Genomic DNA, 16,018 nt, shown 5'->3' with positions numbered 1-16,018 from the left:
ATAGCCAAACTATGGAAAGAACCTAGATGTCCATCAACAGATGAGTGGATAAAGAAGATGTGGTATATATACACCATGGAATACTATGCAGCCATCAAAAGAAATGAAATCTTGCCATTTGCGACGACATGGATGGAACTAGAGGGTATCATGCTTAGCGAAATAAGTCATTCGGAGAAAAACAACTATCATATGATCTCCCTGATATGAGGGAGAGGAGATGCAACATGGGGGGTTAATGGGGTACGAGAAGAGTAAATGAAAGAAGATGGGATTGGGAGGGAGACAAACCATAAGTGACTCTTAATCTCACAAAACAAACTGAGGGTTGATGGGGGGAAGGGGGTTGGGAGCAGGAGGTGGGGTTATGACACTGGGGAGGGTATGTGCTATGGTGAGTGCTGTGAAGTGTGTAAACCTGGTGATTCATAGACCTGTACCCCTGGGGATAAAAACATATGTTTATAAAAAGTAAAATTTAAAAACAAAAATATTGCCAACAGGACTTCTTCTAATGTTCCTTAAGAAACCACTGAGAAGCACTGAACTTTGAAAACATTGCTTTAAAACCATGTTCAGAAAACAATGCTTCTGTGAAGAAGTCCTTGTTCCTTCAGTAAGAGTAGATCACTCCCTTCCGTGGGATTGATTCCCTGCTAAAATAAAAGCCCTAAAAACAGCCATGCTATATTTGCCTTTGCAAACTTAAACACCTAGCTAAATTCGTATGTAGGTGTCCCACCCCCTTCCCACCCCCACACACAAAAACACACATACTCTCACTGCCCTTGTCTCTCTCTCTCTCTCTCTCTTTTTTTCTTGCTCTCTCTTGCTTATGAAACTTTTGAGAAAACCATCTGGAGCTAATGGTAATACCATGTTCTTTGCCAGATGAGCTAAACAGCCAGACCAATCCCAACAAAAATCAACCCATCAAGAAACACCATTTTGTTCACTAAGCACCTAGTCTTGTAAATAAGGAAATATAAATGATTAAAAAATGAAATTGTCATTAGAGAGCATGAACATTCTTTTCCTAGCTGAAAAGCTTCACACTACATATTGCATTCTACTACCTCCTAAATACTATTTTGGCTATGCTTTCATCCTTCAGCTCTACTCTTTCCTTTAAAGTGTCTGAGAATGAGACTGTATGTATTTGGTTTAGTAAAGGTCTTATCATTTCACTGCCCTGGAAAAGTTTTTAAATATCATAGTTTTCTTTTTTTCTGCCCAGTGTCATTAGATGATAGCCTAAAATTTAGGCTTAAAAACTTACTTTCTTAACAACTCCTCAAGTCAAATATCCAAGCCCATGGAAACATGCCATTGTAGCCATGTAGGGACCAACATCCCAGCATTGCCTGGATAATACTCTCTCTGCTGTCAATGCTCCTTACCAACCCATTGGTGACAACCTGTTGTGTTCATATGGGCTAGTTAGCATATACAAGAAAACCCTTTTAAAAGTTGTTTCAAAGGAACATAAACAAATAGAGTGAAACCAAGAATCAGAGAGCAGTACAGGGAGCAACTGGGCAGAAGCAACAACAAAGAACAAAAGATAAAAAGTGGTTATAGTCCTGGGGAACAGAAAAGGGGAGAGATTGACATGGAAGTAAACACATTTAATATAGAGAAGACTTTCCTTGGGATAAAGAATGACTAAGCCCTAGAAAATATTTTGAGGGACATAAACTGTGAAAGGATTATTAAAATAACTGTAAATGCATGTAACTGTTTCTCACATAGATCCACTCATGGGCATGGAGAAAGAAAACATCAAGATAAGTGTTTTCTAATGCTACTAATTGTTTTCATTAAGCAATTATGTGCTTGCCTGAACCTTGAGCACATACTGTTATTTATACGAAATGTTTACCACACATGCTTGGTCCAAAGGAAAGAAAGCTGTTAAAATCAAGTTAGGTCCTTGGGGTGTGTGGGTGGCTCAGTCAGTTAAGCGTCCAACTCCTGATTTCGACTCAGGTCATGGTCTCAGAGTTGCAAGATTGAGCTCCGAGTCAGGTTTTCTGCTCAACATGGAGTCTGCCTGAGATTCTCTCTCTCCCTCTGCACTTCTTCCACCGTAAATAATTACATCTTTTAAAAAAATTAGGTTATGTCCTCAAATATTCCATTATAATGCTTTCATACTCTGAAATGCAGATATATAGACAATATTTTTCATTTGTGAAGTGTAAAAATAAATTACTTTAGATCCAGTACTTTAGACCGTTTTCTTATGTTATTACTTATATTTGTTTACTTGTATATATTTAGATATTATGTACATTATTTTTATATATGTATGTATTTGTATTTTTCTTACATTCATCTTACTCTGAATTCTTCCATATCCATATAGAAGGAGTTGCCTAGGTTTCAAGAAAATATCCAGCTAGCCATTACCTAATGAAAATTAAGACTATGTCTATGGGGAGGTCGTTATGATTTAATCATGCCAACATGTGCTCTCTTTTAGACAACTGTTTAAAAGTAAACTGGAAATGTCAACAGTCCAAAAACCATGTGAACTGCAACCTTTGAATTTCTGTTGGCTTGATCTAGACCTCATGGCCTAATCATTCATTTGTAATGCAGAAATAACTTTTGTTAAAATGGTCCTGAAATGAGGGGTGCCTGGATGCCTCAGTTGGTTAAGTTTTGGTTTTGATTTTGGCTCAGGTCATGATCTCGGGGTCTGAGATCAAGCCCCATGTTAGGCTCCACACTCATCATGGCATCTGCTTGAGGTTCTCTCCTTCTACCTCAGCCCCTCCTCCCCCTCAAATAAATAAATAAAATATTTAAAAACATGGTCCTGAAATGCTATATCAAGCTTTCTGTATTCACATGGAATTTGATGCCATATCAAGGAAGCCTAAATATTTGTTAAGTTAGACCATCAAACAGTGCAGTCAACAAGACCTGAATTTTTTTGTTGTGTATTTCAAGGCTGCCAGTCAGTTAACTTCCTGGTGTTTCTTATCCTGACTCATAGATTCCAAATTGGAACCTCAATAATGGTAAGCCAGTGTGAAGGTCACACCACAAAACTGAGGGTTTTGCTTACTAAAGAGTTCATGGATCTGTCACCTGTTGTGTCCAAGCTTCTGAAACTCATTCTCATATCTGGTAGCCCCCTACGAGGTAAGCTTTTCCAAGGCAGAATTTTTTAAACCTACTTTTTCCTCCTTTGTGCTAAGTGCATTGTTCACTACTCAGATGTACTTGTATGAGGTTTAATATGGAAGCAAGAAATGCAAGGAGAGGGCTTGGTGTGGAGTGGCAAAGATGGAGAGTATCTGAGATTGTCGTTGGCCCTGGCAGTTTTCTGTCATAGAACCACGTGTGGTTCTGGGCTCTGCAAAGGAAAAACCTTACTTCAGTAAGAGCACTGAGGCTCTAATGTGAGCAGTGGCAGTTCTGCAGTGTGATAATTGGAATTATTACTGTAAACTGAACCTAGAATCTATTCCCTCAGTTCGTCCAAAAGTTCTGTTACATTTCTAGTGTTTCTTAATACTCCCCTACCACTTAAACTAACTAGAGTAGATTCTGTTATCTCCAACCATGTGTATATGCTGGAATAGAGAATCATAATTTCAAGTAGCACATCTAGTAGCTATTGTTTCATTTTACAGAAAAAAAAAAAAAAAAACATATACTGGAGACTCCTCCTTCATGAGGTAACATTTCTGCTTGACCACTACTGTGTAGCCAGGACTGCATTACATATTAGAGGAAACTATTAAAATAATTGGGCAAGTCATTCTCCTCATGCAGCATATACATCTCTGAAATAATTCTAAGTCAAGAAATGTTTTAAAGTAAGCTGATTTGTTGCAAATTAGAAAATTGGAAGAAAATGTTGGTACTACCCCTTGAAAGAGAGTAGTTATCACCAAGATTTTCCAATTCTTTGTGAAATATTCCCTGTAATTTCCTTCCCTTACTAAACCTCTAAACACAACTTCGAGAGGATGAGTCATAGAGAATCTGAAGAAAGAGCTGTCAAGTTATCAAAAAAAAAAAATGAAATAGATGGACGAGGTACCAATTTCTGTTTTAAAAAGTCTGAATGCGCTTGGAGGATCAGAAAGATGGTGATTCTAGCTTTCACCATCAGAAGAAAAATTTGGTGGGCATATGCATTGCTTTAAAAAAAATCTCATTCATAGAATCTGAAAATTTATAGAAATAAGAAATCTACATGCTCTAGTTCAACAACCTAATTTATAGGTAACTGATTAACCTCCATTGTGGGGAGGGGGTTAAAATATATATATTGATGCATTTCCTCATGCTTATGTCTTTACTACTCATCCAAAACATGTGGGCAAATGCCACTCTCAACTAAACCTTCATGTTTTCCACTTTTCCATATCCAGTAAGCACACCCCCACATGCCTATGTGTATGTGTGTATATATAACTTCAAAAAATGTATCTTATATTTTTCTTTCTATGACATCACATTGCACAATTAGTGGTTTCTAGAATCATTACAATTTTCTTCTGGAACAATACACATAAATCTGTATATTTATATGCACATACAAATATAATTTTGGTGGGTATAATGACATGAAATAAGACTTAAGGGTCTTTTACTCAGAATTAACCTGTATCCGGTGATGATTTATGGGAAATACAAAGAATAGAATGCTATGCAGATGTTAATTGTATAGTACAAGTCAGTAGCAAAATGAAGGTAAATATATAGGAATCTAGTCTCTTAGCTTCAGAACAAAGACCTCCATTCTAGCCTCCTCCTCAATACAAAATTATTTTGGGAGAACAGGAAGAGAACCCACAGAAATGCAGCAAAAGTACATAAACAGTTGAAATGCAGCACCAAGGAAGACATAAAAAGTCCTTAGTGAGTCAGACTTAAAGTTTATAGTCTTGTTTTTTCTTTAGTCTGCATTTCAATGGCCTTTCTATTTTTGTTAAATATAACTGAAGGGAAAGAGGGTTTTATTAGAGGTTTGTTGACTAGCTGCTCACCCTGCTTACATGTGTGTTGAGACCTCTAGCTGTCAGGTACAGATGGAAAGGGAAGTATTCTTAGATTTGCGTGACTATGCTCCACAAACCTCAAAATACGTATTTTAAACTAGATATAGTTGCTTTCTCTATCAACTAAATGCTGGTATTTTCCCAGTAATCATATAGAATTTTAGAGTCTGTACATATGTTGTCTTTGTAGAACAAGATGGTCAATGAAGCAGTCACTGTGAAAACCTCATGAGAACAATTAAATCTCAGCAATTAAGTTGATGACTAAATTTGGCATTAGAAAAATGTTAATGACATACTTTCTGTAGCCCTTTCTGGAAGGGCAAACTTTCTTTCTACCCTCCCCCCCAATTCCTTTAATCAAAATGACTAGGCACAAATGATTAAAAATATCTTACGAGTACCTAGAACTGGGACCTGGAAAGATACAGCTAGAAAGAACTGGAAAACATATTCTCAGAAGGTCAAAATTTCAAGCTCCTCTTTTTTGTGTGTGCCAGTATTTTTAGACAATCAAATTGTATTTCCGTGAAGATTTTTAAAAAAAAATAATGAGCCTGCGGGGGGAGGAAACAACTCATGAAACTCCATGGCTTTTTGCTAATCCATTTAGGTTGGATTTTTACAATATTTTATATGGGGAAGAGAAACAACTTATTATCTGTGCTCAGTGACCTTGAACTCTAAAAAACGAGGGGTTGAAAGTGACTAGGAGAGGCAGGAAGTAAAACCCATAATTGTGTCTAAATATAAATGTGGACTTTTGGGTTTGAATGAACTTCAAAACAGTTTTTGATAGGATAGATCTGTTACCTACATAAGAGCTCATCCAAAACAGTTGTTTTCCCAGTATTGCATAAGGAACAACTAAGGATGCAAATATATCAGCATTCATTTGTTTATTTCACAAAAATTTGAGTACGTACAATGTGCCAGGGATTTTGCTAGATCCCAGAGCTACAGAACAAATACTCTAGCTTCAAGAAACACAATTTATTGGAGGAGTCAGATGCATATTTTAAAGTATTTCTATGAGGAGCACCTGGCTGGCTCAGTTGGTAGAGCATGGGACACTTGATCTTGGAGTCATGAGTTCACCCCGTGTTGGGTGTGGAGATTACTTAAAAATAAAATTAAAAATATATATATATTTACAGGAGTACTATGATACAAATGTGCACAGAGTATTCTGAGAACATGAAGAAATACCTCTTCTCACATGAAGGTCCTAGGCCAAGCAAGGTTCCTGGGGGATTTGACTCTTCAACATTTACCTGAAGTACGTATTTCGGTGAGCCTGGATAGAAGGAAGCCAGGGACACTCAGGGCTGCAGGAACAAAAGTATGGATGTAAGAAATGCTTTAGGTGATTTGTTGGTTGATCTAAATATCACAGAGATGGGGTTCTATCTTTAAAATATATTTGATATTTTAAGTTTGAATTTATGAGAAACACAGGAGCAAACCTTAAAAAGATATTGTGATAATAATTATTTGTCACTTCAAAACCAATATGTGGATGCATTTTTTTCCTTAGGAACATGATATAGACTTCAGAGTATTTGCTTCTATCACTGAAGCCAGTGGGCTTTCCACAGAAGTGGGGGTTCCCAGCCCCAGCACAATTGACATTTTAGACTAGATAATTCTTTGTTGGTGTGGGGAGCTGTCCTGTGCATTACAGAATGTTTAGAAGCTTCCCTGGCCTTTGCTCACTAGCCAACAGAAGACTCCCCCTCCTCCAACAATTGTGAAAACTTAAATGTCTCCAGACACTGTAGTATATCCTGTACGGGACAGAATCACCGTTGGCTGAAAACCACTGCACTAACATAAGTCATTACAACCTAGTTCTACTGCAGATGTTTGAATGGGGCTCAAATGTTTTACTTTTTGTAATAATATTGAATGATTATTGGGTGACTTGTGTAGGTAGTATCCAGCCACTAAATGCCAAATCACTCGCAATAAAAGCCAAAAATATACTGGATAGACACCTACTCAAAAAACATCCTGTACTGATGCCAGCATGGTGACATTGTCATTCCTTCCCTGAGCACACAAGAGAGGCCCAGCTCCTCTCTGGCCTGTAAGAAAACTGGGATGAATAAATCTTCTTTCCTGAAGCGATGCCACACTCCAACCCATGGTTCTCAAACTCAGATGCCCCATGGAACCTTCTGAGGAGATTTAAATAATACTGAAACTTTGATTACTCTGCAATGTTCTGATTTAATTTAAACAACACTGATACCCAGTTATACTCAGAGGTTTGGATTTAATTGGATTTAATTGGTGTGAGGTGAGGCTTAGGTATTAGAAGTTTTAAAAGTTCCCATGAGATTTTAATGTGCTGCCAAGGTTGAGAAGCTCTGTGTCCTTTACCTTGCCTTAGGCTACGAATCATCCTTTTTTTTTTTTTTTCTTTCTTTCTTTCTTTCTTTCTTTTTTTTTTTTTTAATATCCAGTTTGTTTAGGGATGTTGGGAGACAGTTAAATCTTAGTTCAGTTATATATATATATATAGATAGATAGATATACACGTGTATATATGTATATATATATAATTATATATAATTAGTTTTTATAAAGGTCATAAATTTAGTGTCTACTTTAAATCTAGGAATTTAGCTTTTGGAACAGAGATTTAGTCTTTAACCCACTGTTTCCCAAATTTGTCTGCACATTAGAATCACCTGTTTTTTGTTTTCTACAGCTCAGGTCACACCCCAATTCACTCACCACCTCTGGGGTGTTCCACTCTGTCAGTATCTATGAAGTTTGCCAAGTGATTCCAAGGAGCAGACGTGTTTGGAAACCACTGCTTCAACCAGATCTGGCAAGGGATCTAATTGTTTGGGCCCAGTAGATATATATCATTGGTTCTCATCTTTAGCTGTACATTAGAATCACCTGGGGAGTTTTTAAGACTCCTAAAGCCCAAGCTGCACCCCAAGTCTATTAAGTCAGAATTGCTTGGCATAGCAGTCACTAGTAGTGTGTAAAATCCCATAGATGATTCCAATATGCATTCAGGCTGTAGGTCTCAGACTTATGCATGCATCAGAATCACCCACAGGGTTCAATAAAATGGACTGCTGGACTCCATACCCAGGACTTCTAATTTAGTAGTTCTATGTCAGGCTCAAGCATTTGCATTTCTAGTAAGTTCTCAGTGGCTAATGTTTTTGGTCTGGGGACCACACTTTGAAATCTAAGTCACTGGTTTAGAAAATCAGCTTAATACATGAAAGATGGAAAGTGACACATGGAAAATTAAGTTTAACTTTCAGGAATTTCTTCAGTGCTGCCTATTTTACTGATTGTTGACTTCGTCTGTAAATGTGCTATTATTTAAAATCTCCATGACAAGGAGCTCCAAGCTGGTTCAGTCTGAAGAGCATGTGATTATTGAGCTTGGGGTCCTGAGTTAGAGCCCCATGTTGGGTGTAAAGAATACCTAAAAGTAAATAAATAAAATCCCATACTAATTATAACCATTTTAATATTTTCTTCTATTTCTTATATTAATTCTCTTCTATTTGAATTAATTTTCCCTTTTTATATTTGATGCTTCTTTTTTCCCCCTTACTCATATTTGTAGGTGAGATATGGATCCACAAGTATAGGATCTAAATTCATTTCATTAACACAAATGAACAGTATCTATGTGCTGGCAGTAAATACAATGTCTGATGAAGGAACCATGATTGCAAAAGTTGTGGGTCCACAGATGGAGAAATGAACACCTGTAGCAGAGAAGGATCTGCTTTAAGGTATTGCAGATTGTCCACAAAATGCTAAAGTACTTATCCCTCACAGAAGTGCTATGCTATATAGAATCCTTGCCCCATTTCTCTGGCCCCAGGATGCACCCGGGAATCTCAGGTGTCTGCCCTCCTACTTTATAGAGTAATGTGTACAACTTTAGCCAGATGATGAATGTTTGAGTCAACCATTCAGAAAGCTCTGAAGGAAGGTGCTAAGTATGCCATTCCATGGCTCAATTATTTCCTTGTTTCTATAACAGTCTATGTAATGTTATTATTCTCTCTCCATACCTTCCCCAAATCCCCACAAAGAAAGAAAGAAAGAAAGAAAGAAAGAAAGAAAGAAAGAAAGAGAGTAAAGAAAAGAAAAAGAAAGAGAGAAGATTTACTCAGAAACAAATAAGGGAATTAGAGAAGATATCAAATAAATTATACAGAAGTAAACTTCACAATGAAAAAACAACAAAACAACCAGACAGAAATCAAAAGTAGAGCACTTGAATAGTATTTTTTACCAATTGGATCTAAGAGATACATACAGAATACTCGACCCACCAACAGCAGAATATTCACTCTTTTCAAGTATACATGGAATATTCTCCAGGGCAGACTATATGTTATGCCACAAAATGAGTCTTAATAAATTTAAGAAAATTGAAATCATACTAAGCATCTTTTCTGACCAGAATGGAACATAATTAAAAATCAATAGAAGGAAAACTGACAAATTTACAAATATGTGAAAATTAAGCAAGACTTTTTTTTTAAGATTTTATTTGTAAGTAATTGTTACACACAACTTAGGGCTCGTATTCATAACCCTGAAAGCAAGGGTAGCATACTCTTCTGACTGAGCCAGTCAAGTATACTTAAACAAGACATCTTTAGACAACCAATGAACCAAAAAAGAAATCACCAGAGAAATTAGAAAATACTTTGAAATAAATGAAAATAAAAATATGACATTCTAAACTATGAGATGCAGTGAAAACAGTGCTAGTATGGAAATATATAGCTGTTATTGCTTACAATAAAAAAGACAGATTTCAAGTCAACAGACTAACTTTATACCTTAAGGAACTAGGGGGGAAAAAGTAAACACAAAACTAGCTGACAGAAGGAAATTATAAAAGTTAGAACAGAAATAAACAAAGAAAAGAAAAACAGTAGAGAAAATCAATAAAACAAAAATTATATTTTTTAAAAATATCAACCAAATATATAAAACTTTGGCTAAATTAACTATGTAAAAAAGAAAGGAAACTCAACTAAATCAGAAATGAAAGAGGAGACATTATACTCAATCTTACAGAACATAAGAATTATAAGGGAATACTATAAACAGTTATATGCCAACAAATTTTATAACCTAGAGAAAATGGATAAATTCCTAGAAACACACCACCTACAAAAACTAAATCATGAAGAAATAGAAAATCTGAGCAGAACTTTCACTAGTAAGGCAATTAAATCAGTAATCAAACCACCCCACCAACAGCAAAAAAAACCTGAGTACAAGATGGCTTCACTGGGGAATTCTACCAAATAGTTAAGAATTCACACCAAACTTTCTCAAACATTTCCAAAAATTGAAGAGAACAATTCCAGACTCATTCTATGAGGCCAGCATTACCCTAATACCAAACCTAGGTCAAGACAACACAAGATAAGAAAACTATTGACCAGTGTTGTATCCCTGATGGATACTGATGCGAAAATTCTCAACAAAACACCAGCAAATAGAATTCAACAGCACATTTATAAACAATAACAAAGGATTCCAGGATTTATTCCTAGAGTATAAGGATTGCTCAACACATAAAAATAAATCAATTTAATACAATCACAATAACAGAATGAAGAACCAAAACCATGATTATCTCAACTGATCCATAAAAATGTCTGACAAAACTCAATATCTTTCATGATAAAAACACTCAACAAATGAAGAACAGAAAAAAAAATAATTAAACATAACAAAGTCCATATATGAAAAGCCCACAACTAACACCATATTCATTGGTGAATAACTAAAAGCTTTTCCTCCTACATCGGGAACAAGAGGAGTGTGTCTGCTTTTGTGACTTCTATTCAAAGTAGTGCTGGAAGTCCTATCCAGAGCAATTAGGCAAGGGAAAAAAAAAGCATTTAAATCAAAAGGAAAAAGATAATATTATGTATGTTAAAGACAAAATGACCTTATGTAGAAAACCCTATAAAGATCCCACAGAAATATTGTTAGAACTAATAAATGAATTTAACAAAGTTAAAGGATACAAAATCAATACACAAAATCAATTGTGTTTCTATACATTAACAATGAATGATTCAAAAAGGAAATTTAAAAAACAGTTTTATTTACAATAGCATTAGAAAGAAGAAATATCTAGAAATAAACTTAATCATGGAGGTGAAAGACTTGTATACTGAAAACTGAAGGAAATTAAGAAATGCTACTGAAGAAAATTAAGGAAAACACAAAGAAATGGAAAGACATCCCATGTTTATGGTTTGGAAGACTTAATATTGCTATGATGTCAATACTACTTAAAGTGATCTAAGATTGAATGGAATAATTCCTATCAAAATCTCAATGGTGTTTTTGAAGAAACAGAAAAATCCATCATAAAATTAATGTGGATTCTCAAAGGACACTGAATAGCCCAAACAATCTTGAAAAAGAGGAACAAAGTTGTACATTTTATACTTCCTGATTTCAAGATTTAACACAAATCTGTAGTAATCAAAACAGTGTGATACTGGCAAAATGACAGACATAGAGACCAATGGTACAGAATAGAGACTCTAGAAATAAACCCTCACATATACAGTTAAATGATTTTCCACAAGGGTGCCAAGACCATCCAATGAAGAAAAGAACAGTCTCTTCAACAAATGGAATTAGGAAGACTGGATACCCTCATGCAAAAGAATGAGGTTGGATCCTGACGTTACACTGTAATAAAAAATTAGCTCAAAATGGATCAGACTTAAACATAAGACCTAAAACTATAAAACTCTAGAAGCACACAGAGAAAAGCCTTCATTACATTGGATTTGGCAAGGATTTGGCAAACACAGGCAAGAATAACAAAAATGGGCTAATGGAACCACATCAAACATAAAAATTTCTGCACATCAAAGATCACAATCAGTGTGAAGGCAACATATACAATGGGGAAAAATATTTACAAGTCATATTTCTAGTAAGGGCTAAAATCCAGAATATACAAAAACTCCTAAAACTCAACAACAATAAAAAGTAAATAACCCAATGAAAATATGTACAAAGAACTTGAATAGACATTTCTCCAAAAATGAGATACAAATGGCCAACAAGCATAGGAAAAGATACTCAACATCGTTAATCATTAGGAAAATGCAAGTCAGAACCAGAAAGAAGTATTACCTCACACCTGTTAGAATGACTATTGTTAAAATGACAAAAACAAAAAAGACAATAACAAGTGTTGATGAGGATGGGAATTAACAGGAACCCTTGGCACACTCTTGGTGGGAATGTAAAATGTTGTACTCCCTATAGAAAACAGTATGATGGTTTCTCAAAAAATTAAAAATAGAACTATCATATGATGTAATAGTTCCACTTTTGAGTTTATATACATAAGAATTGAAAGCAGGATCTTTGGGCCATGTGGGTGGTGCAACTGGTTAAGTATCTGACTTTTGGTTTCAGATCAAGTCATGATCTAGGGGTTGTGATATCATGCCCAAAGTCAGGCTTCCCACTCAGCTCAGAGTCTGCTTAAGACTCTCTCTCCCTAGGGGAGCCTAGTGGCTTAGTCATTAAGTGTCTGCCTTCGGCTCAGGCTCTGCATCAGGCTCCTTACTCCATGGCGAGTTTTCTTCCGTTTTCCCTGCTTGTGTTCCCTCTCTCACTGTCTCTCTCTCTGTCAAATAAATAAATAAAATCTTTTTAAAAAAAGACTCTCTTTTCCTCTTCCCCACCTCTCTCAAGTAAATAAATATATTTTTTTAAAAAAATAGGATCTTGAAGAGATATTTGCATACCTATTTCATAGCACCACTGTTTACAATAGCCAAGAGATGAAGACAATCAAATATCTAACCACAGATGAATGGATAAACAAAATGTAGTATATAAACACAAGAAAATATTATTCAGCTTTAAAAAAAAAGGGGGAAATTCTGCTATCAGAGGGCCTTTGGACTTGAAGTACAAGGACAGCTCTTCCCAAAGGGTCTTCAGACAGACAACCTTTGGATTTGAACCACAGCATTGGTTTTTCCCTGGGTGGTTTAGCCTACCACTTCTGTGGAGTTTGGACCTACCAGCTCCCATAATTGTGTGAGCCAATTCCTTAAAATATATCTATGTCTATATCTATATCATCAATATCTATATCTATATCTATATCTATATCTATATCTATCATCTATATCTATGTGTGTGTGTGTGTGTGTGTGTGTGTGTATGCCCTATATATCCCCTATTCTGTTTCTCTGGAGAACTCTAATATAGAACTCTGAGTAATAAATGGATGAAACTTGAGGACATTATGCTAAGCCAGTCACAAAAAGAAAAATACTCTATGATTCCATTTATATGTATTCAGAAAACTCAAATCATAGAAACCCAAAGAGGAAAGGTGGAGGCTGGAGCCTAGGGGAAGGGAGAAATGGGGATTTGTTTAATGGGTATAGCTATTGTGCAAAATGCAAATATCACAGTGGTTGGTTGTGCAACAATGTGAATATACTTGGCACTAGTGACTTGTACACTTAGAAGAGGTTAAGATGGAAAATTTTATGTTTTATGTCTTTTACCACAATTAAAACAAAATAAAGCAAAACAGAAAACAATGACAAGTTTTCAGTATTTGCCTGGTTCTATTCGTTCTGAAACAAACTACGGAGTTAAAATTAGGAAATGTCTGCTATGGCTTCAATGACAAAGAGAAGAGATGTGAGTTGGAATGGAGATCCAAATTGAAACTGAATCAATGATTTCCAGCTGGCATTACAAAATGTAACAAATAAACAAATGGACAGGAAGACAAACAAATAAGGTGTTTTCTTATATATAACATGCAAAGATGCATGATGTGTAAGGTCAAGTACTAACACTTCCATTCCACTCTCTGTGGCAAGTTCCTTATGAAATCTTAACTCTCCTTAAGTCAACATAGGCTATATGAGAAAATTCAAGTATGTTCAGAAAGAAACAGCCTAAAAACTGTAAATATCTATTACAGGAACGTTAATCCCATGTGGAAGTTAAATGTTTGCATATAAAAATTAAGAGAATCCAAATTTCTTGATGTGTAGATTAGAGGTGTGGGAAAAAGTGAGTTATTACAAGGAGTGGGTTTTCCAACAGTTCTCTGTTTCCTTAGAACACAGAACTAAAGGACATGGACTTCAATTCAGTAAAAGATCTTCCTGGGAGTAAGAGCAGCTAATAAAGAGAATGCCAGTCTACCTGTATTGGTTGTGTAACAAAGAAGTCTGTACCCAGACTTAATAGCTTAAAGCAACACACATTCACTATTTATTATTTTACTATTTCTGTGGGTCTGGAGTCTGAGCATGGTTTAGCTGGGTCCTTTGATCAGGATCTCAAGAGATTTATCTCAAGGTGTTGCTGGAGGTGTAATCCCATGTTATCGGAGTCCTCTTCCAACCTCACTGGTTGTTGGCACAATTTAATTTCTTACAGCCTTGTGGATGGGGGCCCCCTTCTCTGGCACATGGCCCTTTCACTGCAGGGCAGTTGCTTCTTCAAGACTAACGGGAGAGTCTCCTGCTGCTTTGACTCTCTTTGGGATGGCTCACCTGATTATTTCAGGCCCACACAGAATAATCCATTCTTTTTATTAATTCAAAACCAACTAATTAAGGAGTAATTGCATCTTAAAATTACTTCACTTTTGTCATTTAGTGTAATAGAATCTTTGGAGTAAGATCCCAGAATATCCACAGTCCTACCCACACTAAAAGGGAAAGGATTGTACAGGTCGTGTACATGAAAATGCAGGACTCTTTGAGACCATCTTGGAATTTTGCCTACAACACAATCTGAATCTTTCCATATCTGACTCCAAACTGTATCACTTTCTACTTCAATGCTGAGTCTCATCCAAACTATGGAGTAGATGAAAATCCCATTCATTCCTATCAAAAGTACTTAGAGAACATTTTCTCAAGAGGAAACTTGTGGATGGGCCAACCCAACATGGAGATAGAATAGTCAGCACATACATGGTTGAAAGGGGGCCATACAACCACACCTGCCTAAAAGTCTCTTCCCAGCCTTGTAAGAAAATCTGACCTCAGCTTCAGTAGAGTCACTCTGTGCCATTTATGCTCCAGAAATATAATAGACCCAGTTAAAAGTCAAGAGGTGGAATTGGCTCAGATGGGTCTGATGAGTGATTCGAATTTAATGGTGATGATATTCTTACAGGAACACCTCAGTCCTTCTAGATTCTCCATACATGTGTCTCCTAACATAATATTCAAAAAAGAATCACTGAAAATCCTATGTTGACTTCAAAACCAAAATATCACAATAATCTCCCCTTCGCTTACAATCTGCAGTACTGATGAGGTTATTTTCCTTCATCTATTCCCATATTTCCTAGTTACCAATTTAGTTTGGAGTGATAAGAGTGGCACCATTCCCTCTAGAAGCCTATTTTTTTGTTTCAAATACATCAGTAGAGTTATGTTACATTTTCTTTTCCCCAGGGGAAATTCCTTAATTTTGTATAAAAAATAAGGTATCTGTTTTAAGTCTCATTGTTTCATCATTTATTATATATTGTTTTAGCTCACCTATATTCTCTTTCCCCTTCTACTAAAAAGCTTTGTAGGTATTGTCTAAAACCTAACATTTATTAATTCTACATATTTTCCTGTTTGTATGTCAGTGGAACATAACATGATCCAGAGCACACATAACGTTCTCTTCAGGAAAGAAAGGGCACATGTTTATATAAACTATTACTTACAAGATGTGTAACAAGTTCCAATAAATTGTTGATTCAATGTCCTAGCTGATTGTGAACATGTCATAAAGCTATTTAAGGAAAGTGACCACATTGTATAGATTTTTTTTTTCTTAGTGTCTGTTAAAGTAATAACACAGGAAGCATGTTATTATAACCTACAGGGATCATAAATACTAACCTTATAGCATTTTTATTACCAACTTATATCAAAGGCAATCTGGCACTCTTT

The sequence above is a fragment of the Lontra canadensis genome, unplaced genomic scaffold (genome assembly GCF_010015895.1).
Source record: "Lontra canadensis isolate GAN:19392208 unplaced genomic scaffold, GSC_riverotter_1.0 scaffold6, whole genome shotgun sequence".
Lineage (NCBI taxonomy): Eukaryota > Metazoa > Chordata > Mammalia > Carnivora > Mustelidae > Lontra > Lontra canadensis.
This window is presented reverse-complemented; position numbering follows the sequence as displayed.